We start from the raw sequence: 7,283 nt of genomic DNA on the forward strand, positions 1-7,283 counted from the left end.
CCCCTCTCAGATTAAAGCAATCCAGGAGTTGGAGAGACCAAACTCAGTCAAAGAAGTGCAGCATCTCACTGGTATGACGGCTGCACTCAACCGGTTCATAAGCAAGTCGTCAGACAGACTACGACCATTCTTCCAAGCTTTAAAAACCAAGTTTGAGTGGGATGAAGAATGCGACCGAGCTCTGGAAAGCTTGAAGGAGTACATGTCTTCCCCACCACTACTTGTTACACCAGTACCTGGTGAAGAACTCTTTTTGTACCTAGCAGTCTCTCAGCACGCAGTCAGCGCAGTGTTGGTTCGTGCAGAAGGAATACAACACCTGCCCATCTTTTATGTCAGCAAGACATTGTTGGGAGCCGAAACAAGGTACTTGCCCTTGGAGAAACTAGCATTAGCATTAATGATGGCATCCAGAAAATTGGCGCACTACTTTCACGCCCACACCATAGTCGTCCTCACAGCCTTTCCACTAAAAGCTCTGTTCGAAAGGGCAAACTTTAGTGGGCGAATTTTGAAGTGGGCAGTAGAGTTGGGACAATTCGACATCAAATTCCAACCCAAAACCGCAATAAAAGCCCAATCTTTGGCAGACTTCGTCGCAGAGTTTACTCCTGGAAGTCATCATATCTGCCCAGTCGACCTAACTGACACAACCGAACTAAGGACGGAAGTTGACGCCGGAATAGCGCAACCCCTAGTAGAAGGTAGTCAATCAAGCACCAAGGCAGACCATACTAAGGACAACAAGGAAGAGACAAACCAAGGCTCACCAGCAGTTCAAACAGAGGACAAAGGACAGACAGCCAACATGGACCTTGAAGAAAACACCGTTCTTGACCTCACGACATCATCTGATCCTTCCGCTTGCTGGAAACTATTCGTTGGAGAGATGTGGAAGCTCTTTGTGGATGGAGCATCCAACCGACATGGTGCAGGGCTTGGCATAGTCCTCATCTCTCCAGACGGCCTGGTTATAGAGCAAGCAATCAACCTTGGCTTCCCAGCATCCAACAACGAAGCGGAGTATGAAGCGCTTCTCGCAGGACTCAAGTCGGCACACTTCATGAAAGCAACCGAACTAATGGTATACAATGACTCTCTGCTGGTAGTAAACCAAATTTCTGGCGAATACGAAGCAAAGGACGACAGAATGGCCAAGCACCAAGAGTTAGTCAGAACAGAGATCAAGAAGTTTGATGTGGTAAGGATAGAACAAATTGGCAGGGAGGAAAACAGCCGAGCGGACGAGCTAGCAGGCCTTGCCTCAATGGCAGATACATCAATCCCTCATCCATTACTCATCGACTTCTTACCAAGACCAAGCATAGAAGACCCCGAAGCAGAAGAAGTATGTTGCACAGAATTAAGCCCTTCTTGGATGGATCCCATCATCCTATTCCTAAAAGACGGCATCCTACCAGAAGAGAAAAAAGAAGCCAACAGAATAAGGGCAAAGTCGCAGCGATTTTGGCTATCTCCATCTTTGGCATTATACAAGAAGTCGTTCTTTGGGCCTTACCTCAAGTGCGTTCATCCCAGCAAAGTAGAAGCATTCCTATTCGAAATACACGAAGGGGTGTGTGGAAGTCATCAAGGGGGAAGGTCGCTTGCTTACAGGGCTATTTCGCAAGGATATTGGTGGCCATATATGCAAGCAGACTCAGAGAAATATGTGAAGAAGTGTGAAAAATGCCAGAAATTCGCACACCAAATACATCAACCAGCAAGAGAACTCCTACCCTTAACTAGTCCATGGCCTTTCGCAATGTGGGGCTTGGACATAGTAGGACCACTTCCAACAGTACCTGGCGGCAGAAAATTCTTTCTCGCAGCAACAGACTACTTCACAAAGTGGGTGGAAGCAGAAGCATTGGCGTCAATCAAAGAAAAAGATGTGAAGAAGTTTGTTTGGCAGAATATCATCACTCGGTTTGGCATACCAAAAGCACTAATCTCAGACAATGGCACTCAGTTCGACGGCAGAATCTTCAGAAGCTTCTGTGAAGAGTACAAGATAGAGTTCTACAATTCCACACCAGCATATCCTCAAGCAAATGGGCAAGCTGAAGCATCAAATAGAGTCGTCTTGGATGGACTAAAGAAAAGGCTAGAGAAAGCAAAAGGCAAGTGGGCAGATGAACTTCCTCACGTCTTATGGGCTTACCGCACCACGCCTCGGCGATCAACTGGAGAAACACCATTCTCCTTGGCCTATGGAATGGAAGCAGTGATCCCACTAGAAGTTGGCCTCCCCACAATTCGAAGCGAAAATTTTGATCAAGACTTAAATGGAGAAGCCATAGCCTTAGAACTCGACCTTGCAGAAGAAAGAAGAGAAAGAGCACTAGTCCACATCGCCTCATACCAACAAGAGTTAATCCGAAAATACAGCAAAAAGGTTCATCCAAGACAATTCAAGATTGGGGATTGGGTACTACGCAAAGTAATGGGAAACACCTTGATCCCAGGAGACGGCAAGTTAGGCCCAAATTGGGAAGGTCCTTATAAGGTGGTTGGATTAGCAGGCAAAGGGGCATACCACCTAGAAGACAAGGATGGCAAGGCAATCCCTAGGCCATGGAATACGGCCAATCTCAAGTTATTTTACTTTTAGCTTTTCTTTTTCAAACATATGTAATTTTCTCTTCCTTCAATAAAATGAGAAATTCTTTTTAGCACAAGTTGATCCTTGTAAAAGTTAGCTTTAGTAAAGATTAGGCGCGTTGCAAGCATTCTTCATTCTAAGTTAGCCGGAAAAACTAACTTAGAGGTTGGCTGGAACAAACCAACACCCTTCCTAAGCCCAGGATAAGGATCCAGGCTGCAGGACATTTGGTCGGAATAACCAAATACTATAAGTTAGCTGGAAAAACTAACTTCGATGGTTGGCTGGAATAAACCAACACTTGTTACTCTTCAGCCGAAGTAAGTGCAAGGCTGAAGAGTGGTTGGCTGGAATAAACCAACTCTTGTTACTCTTCAGCCGAAGTAAGGGCAAGGCTGAAGAGTGGTTGGCTGGAATAAACCAACTCTTGTTACTCTTCAGCCGAAGTAAGTGCAAGGCTGAAGAGTGGTTGGCTGGAATAAACCAACTCTTGTTACTCTTCAGCCGAAGTAAGGGCAAGGCTGAAGAGTGGTTGGCTGGAATAAACCAACTCTTGTTACTCTTCAGCCGAAGTAAGTGCAAGGCTGAAGAGTGGTTGGCTGGAATAAACCAACTCTTGTTACTCTTCAGCCGAAGTAAGTGCAAGGCTGAAGAGTGGTTGGCTGGAATAAACCAACTCTTGTTACTCTTCAGCCGAAGTAAGTGCAAGGCTGAAGAGTGGTTGGCTGGAATAAACCAACACTTGTTACTCTTCAGCCGAAATAAGTGCATGGCTGAAGAGTGGTTGGCTGGAATAAACCAACACTTGTTACTCTTCAGCCGAAGTAAGTGTATGGCTGAAGAGTGGTTGGCTGGAATAAACCAACACTTTGTACTCCTTAGCCGAAGTTAGTATATCGGCTAAGGAGTGGTTGGCTGGTAAGCGTAGTTTAAAAAGCCAAAACCGAAATAGAAGTTGGAGTAATAAAAGGCATTACAAAGTACAGACAAACATATCAAAACCGAAGTTAGAGTCTTGTAGGCAAATTTCTATTTCATTAAAGATCAAAGTAAGTACAAAGCAAGGATCGAAGCCCGGTTACAAAGACGAAATAAGAAAAGAAAAAGTACAAAGTCAAGAAAAGAGTTCTTGTATTTCAGCGTCAAAGGCCGCATCACCATCAACTTGAAAACCGGTTTCAAGGGGAAGATCACGCTCGGTCGCCGGGTTAGTTTCGGTTGGAACCACGGTGTCACTTGGTTGTTCAATAGGAGGGTCCTCTACCATGGGCTCCAACCGAAGTGACGGGCTTGCACCAACAACCGGAATGTCTTCAGGAGCAGAGGAGTCATCAGTGTCTGAGTCCTCCAGAAACTCTTGTTGCAAGGCGTCTGCATACGCCGCAAGGGATTTCGGTATAAAGTATGCTGGAGGATCGAAGACCTCGGTCTGTTCATCATGACCGAGCTTCTCCACAGCCGCCCTCCAGCCGCACTTGAAGAAAAGCTCCTTGGCGGCGTCGCATTGCTTGACATAGGCATCTTCTGCCTCCTTGTAACCTCGCTTGTACCCCTCCTTTTCGGCCGCCTCCACCCTCTCTTTTAGTTCGCTTATTTCGGCGTCTTTCCTCTTCTCAAGCTTCAACAACTCCCGCAGATACTTGTCCTTCATAACAATGGCTGCTTTCTGCTTCTCCGCTTCAGCCGAGCTAACCAGATCGGCAAGCCGACCATTCTCTGCTTGAAGCTCGGTCATTTTCCTTTCGGCCTCCTCTAGTTCGGCCGCCTTTGCTTCGGCTTCCGCCATCGCCTGCCTTGTGGTTTTGCGGAGTTCTTGGACTTTCTTATAAGTGATGTTGTTCTTCTGCAAGGCCTGACAAAACGAAGACTTCTCTTAAGCCGAAGTAAAAGTTGGAAACTTCAAACAAAAAAAAAAAAAATGGACAGAGATACTTACCAAAATCATGGACTTGGAAGCAGACCGAATTGACTTCATTTCGGTGTTCAGTTGCTTCAAGTGGTGCTCCATGTCCTTGGGAAGGCACACACTTTTGGCCAGGTTAAAGGCCAATTGGTGGTCTTTTTCAGCCACGACCGAGTCAGTAGCCTTGATATCTCGGTCGTTAAAGGTCAGCGGCGAAGCTCACTTCGGAGATTCGGCTCGGTCAGTTTGCTCCGGTTGGGGGGACGGTTGAGAACTTTGGGGGATGGATTCGACCTCATCGACAAGTAGCTGTTCGGTCGATGGAGATCGGGCGCGCTTGGAAGGGCGAGATAAAGAAGGCCGTTGAGAGGGGAGGGCCACAACGGCAGGCTGCGCCTCAATGGTTGGTGGTACTTCGGCTCTGGTTGTTGCGGTCAGAAGGGCCCTAACTCTGCTCTTCTTTGCCATCTCCTCTTCAGCAGATAATGGGACGAGTCGGATTTTGGGCAAGGTTGGGTCTGGCTCTGGTGCTTCCTCAAGAAGGAAATCGGTTACCCTTGCTTTCCGGCGACCGCTGTACCGGTAGGTCGGCTCAAAGTTCAGAAGCTTAGCCCAACTTCTTTCTTTAATCCGTAGCGCGGCTCGCAAAATTGCAAGGTTTGGATAACTATATAAGGAATGAAGATGGGCGAAATCTGCGGAAAAAAAAAAAGAGAAGTGTTAGTTCGGTCAATAGGCCAAAAAACCGAGATAACATACAAGAAAGAAGACCGAAGTTAAATTACCAGGCTCTCCCTTTTTCCAATTTATAGGTCGGCCAGGAATTTGGGCTTGAAAATCCTCAAAATTCCCAGAGACCCAAAAGAAGTCATCATCATTAAGGTCTTTGTCCGGTGTGTGCTTAACTATCTTCTCTCGGCGGCGGCGGATCCTAAGGTAATAGACCCACCCAGCATCTTTCGAGCCGATGGAATATTGATGGAATATTTCGGCAAGGCCAAGGTTTAAACCGGTTTGGTGGTTTAGTGCGGCTATTCCCATAATAATACGGTATGTATTGGTGGACAGTTGGGTGGGGCATAACCTAGTCTGCCTAAGGAACTCACAGATTAATGGTTGGACAGGAAACCGTAGTCCGGTTTCTATTATGGATTGAAGAGTAAAGGGGACGAAGCCTTCATTATCCCAGGGTGTGATGTCTTTTTCGGCCAAAACCAGCTGGACATCGTCAGGTATTTGGTAATCTTTCCTGAATTCGGCTAGGCCGCCCGGGGTCTCAACTAGATACCTATACTTACCCATCTGATGTATAACTTACTTATAACTTATATCGGTGCAAAAATCGTGCTCAGTAGCTCGGTTGAGCGCACGCAGGAGTGCCTGGGTAACCTAAGTCTGCAAAGTAAAAAACAGAGGGGGTTAAAGCACTGATCAATGGACCGTGCTACAATTTAAAAGCAATGTATAAAAGCCCTACTTCGGCCTCAAAAAACTGGTTCTATCTCGGTTCATCAAAGGGTTTGGTAGCTCGGTTTGAGCAATTTGCTCGGTAGACCGGTTTAACGTCTAGGGGCAGTTTTCTGAGTTCGGTCTAAAAAACTAAGAAAGCTGGTTTAGACCCGAGGCCTAAATCGGTTGCAGTGTGAATCTTACTTCGGTTGAGCCTTAAGGGGCGACTTTCTAAGTTCAATTTAAGAACTAAGAAAGCCGGCTTGGCCCCAAAAGCTTAGTTCGGTCGACAACCGAGGTTCCTTGTTTGCTATATTCAAAACTCGGTGATCTTACTTCGGCTAAAGAGAGTCGGGCATCGGTGACTCTTTGAGACTTTTATGTTCTAGTTCGGTTGATTGTCTACAGTTATCTACTTGTTTAGGGCAAACAGGATCCTAGTTCGGTTGCTATGTGATTTTGGATCTAAGATTGGTTTTTCTACATAACAGTTCATACACGTACAAGTTCTATGGTTTTTTCATGGAAGTACAGAAGCAAAAACAAAAAATGCACAAGCATGCTTCACCAAAATAGAGAAAACAGGAAAGAAGAAAGCAAAAACAAGTTTTTTCAAAGCTTACCAGAGGGAAACAAAGGCAAAGAGGGAAGAATGGTAGCAAAACCACAGCCTCTTCAAGAACAGCGGAAGAACAGCTAGAGCACGCAGAGAGAAGACGAAGAATATGAAAAGTGTAAGTGAATGATTCAAGAATAGGAAAGTCGTTTTGTGAAAAAAGGACAGAGAAGAGGCGGCAAAAAGAGGCGGGACTGTTCAAAATTCACGAAGTACGAAAGAGGGCGTGACAGCCGTCCTCAGCCCATCAGAATCTGCCACGTGTCATTGGAAGGGGAAGCGTTACAGTCGCTGTGATTAAAGAGACGTTTTGACCGGACATAGTGAAGCCCGAAGTAAAATTAGCTCGGTTGGAGAGCCCGAGGGTTTTTCGCTCGGCCGGAGAGGCTAAAGGGTTTTTAGCTCGGCTGGAAAGGCGTAATAAACTCTAGCTCGGCCAGTAGACTGATAATCCCAATCATGTTGCGCAGATGGAATTAAGGGGCAATTGAGAGGGTAATTTTTGGGAAAAATTGGGCCGAGCTGCGAGTTGGGCTTTGAGGCCCAGAACGCGAAGGACTAAGTAAAAAGGCTGCAATGTTACTCCAGCCCAGGAGAAGTATAGTTACTCCGGCTCAAGAAGGGATAGTTGCTTTGGCCCAAGAAAGAGTAAAGCTACTCCGGTCCGGAGGCAACTTGGAGTTAGGCCGGTCTCAGAGTTAGTCCGGTCG

Source organism: Camellia sinensis, chromosome 4, assembly GCF_055761805.1.
Source record: "Camellia sinensis isolate YWXY chromosome 4, ASM5576180v1, whole genome shotgun sequence".
Classification (NCBI taxonomy): domain Eukaryota; kingdom Viridiplantae; phylum Streptophyta; class Magnoliopsida; order Ericales; family Theaceae; genus Camellia; species Camellia sinensis.